The following is a 2,101-nucleotide window of genomic DNA, read 5'->3' on the forward strand; positions in this document are numbered from 1 at the left end:
TATTGATGTGACCTGTGGAACTTTCCAGTCTATTAACAATAATAAAGTTTATTAACTGTGAAAACAATTTTGTGTGGTAAAGTGTTGAGAAGTGAAACAACATCTCAGAACATCGACATATATTTGATAGCGAAAATATGTACATACAAACACATCAAACAATATTTACATGCGAAAAGAGCGTTTTTGTCTTATACATTTTTCCTTTATATAACTAATAACATCTCACACAACTATATTCTTCTCTGTCATTAGAGCTGCCTTTTTCAGTCAATTAAAATTAGTTTATTACCACATCTTCTTTTTTAATATACAGTGTGGATATCAATCCTGTTTTGTTATCATAAAAAACCTAAATAATTTTTCGATTTCAGATATCTGAACTTGTTTGTGGAAGAACACTCAATGGAAAAAAATCAAGTGATCATAGAACATTCGCAATTTTCCACAAAACAAAACACAATTGTAAAATAAAAATTATGAAGCCAAAAGGCACAAAATCGACTACTTTAATTGTGTGTGATTGCGGCGAAAATTGGTTAATTTCCGATGTTAGCATACAACGCCGCCATTAAAACCTTTCTTCCCGTGAAACCTTGACTTAATGTAAATGAGGTGATGGTCTACTGAAGAGCGATGTGAATGCTGTGACTTTGAAACGAATTATGGAATGATAGTCACGTGATTTCACATGATGGCCAGTGTGAATTGTTCTTTAGCCATTTATGTCATGCAATTGTCTCCTCTTAGTACCATTTTGCCGTGTTATATGAGGAGTTACGAGCTTCAATAGATATTCATATACCTCCATGTGCATTCGCAAGTAATTTCGCCAGTCTTCAGGTAACTTGCCAAGTAAATCATTACATAAAATTTTAAGGACCATTTAACACTTCCCATGGGCACTTGCGAACACAGATGACAATAGAATTTCCTGGATTACAGGTTATTGTTCTATTCTGAAACGTCCTTTGCTAGAGGGTAGCCACCTGCCGCTGAAAGTTTTTTTCTTGGGTGACAAATGACTGGCCAGCAGTAGAGTGAAATTGTATCGCATGGACACATGAGGTTTGCAGAGATGTATTGCATTCACAGACAGGTCTGCGCAGACGTTTCGTTGTGTGTAGGTATTAACCAGCCAATTTAAAGTGCAAGTTGAGTGATAGTCTACATTCCACAATCCCATAAGTGGTCTACAGTGATCAGCAGACACAATGAGTAGTGGCCACTTTTAGGGTAAACTTACATGTGAAATCTCTCGATTAAAATTCTATAGTTAAAATAAAATATGATAGGCCATATGATTTACAAAAATAATTTACAGTCTGCAGTATATGGTTAGGAAAACGAAAGACAGATGGAGTAGCATCAGCCTTCTACAATTTTGTTAGTTCGCAAGAAACAACTTCCCTCGGAATGTTCTGAGAAAAAAAAGATTTTCTGTCGTTCTGAAACCTTGCCTTCTGACAGCATACAACCATTTTTCTAAAGCTGTGGTTTTGAAAAAAGAAACCTGCATGTTAATGCATTTTCACTATATTATCATGTTGTAAACACATTTATCAGACAAATGCTTTTACATACAAAACATCTCAAAATAATCATGTATGTATGAAATGTAATATTGACTCCATTATGGAATTTATTTGTGTAATTAAATGCTGCACAACTCTTCACCACTACTCTCGTATAAACTGGAATATGTAGACAGCGCAAATGCTGCTTAAAAATACTGCATGTATCCCCCAATAAACACATAATTTTCGATCTGTCCACTTAAAAGTCACGATACACTTCCACTTAACCCTTTTGCAGGCGAATTTTTGTGGCAATTCAGAGGAGATAATTTTTTGCTATCCTATTAGAATTGTTATCAACTGACTATATTTATTTTTTGATAATTTTGTTTTTGTGATTTAGGACCAAAAGCTATGGTGATACATATACCATCATGGCACCTTTGTGGGGTATTACAACTGCGGTGGTAAATGAATTTGCCACTTCCCTTTTGGTTCTGTTATGTGTTGTCATTACATGTAAAAAAATAATAAGCTGTGATTCTGCTTTTATTTTATTTTTTCTTTTACTTTATTTAAAAAAT

The sequence above is a fragment of the Schistocerca piceifrons genome, chromosome 3 (assembly GCF_021461385.2).
Source record: "Schistocerca piceifrons isolate TAMUIC-IGC-003096 chromosome 3, iqSchPice1.1, whole genome shotgun sequence".
Lineage (NCBI taxonomy): Eukaryota > Metazoa > Arthropoda > Insecta > Orthoptera > Acrididae > Schistocerca > Schistocerca piceifrons.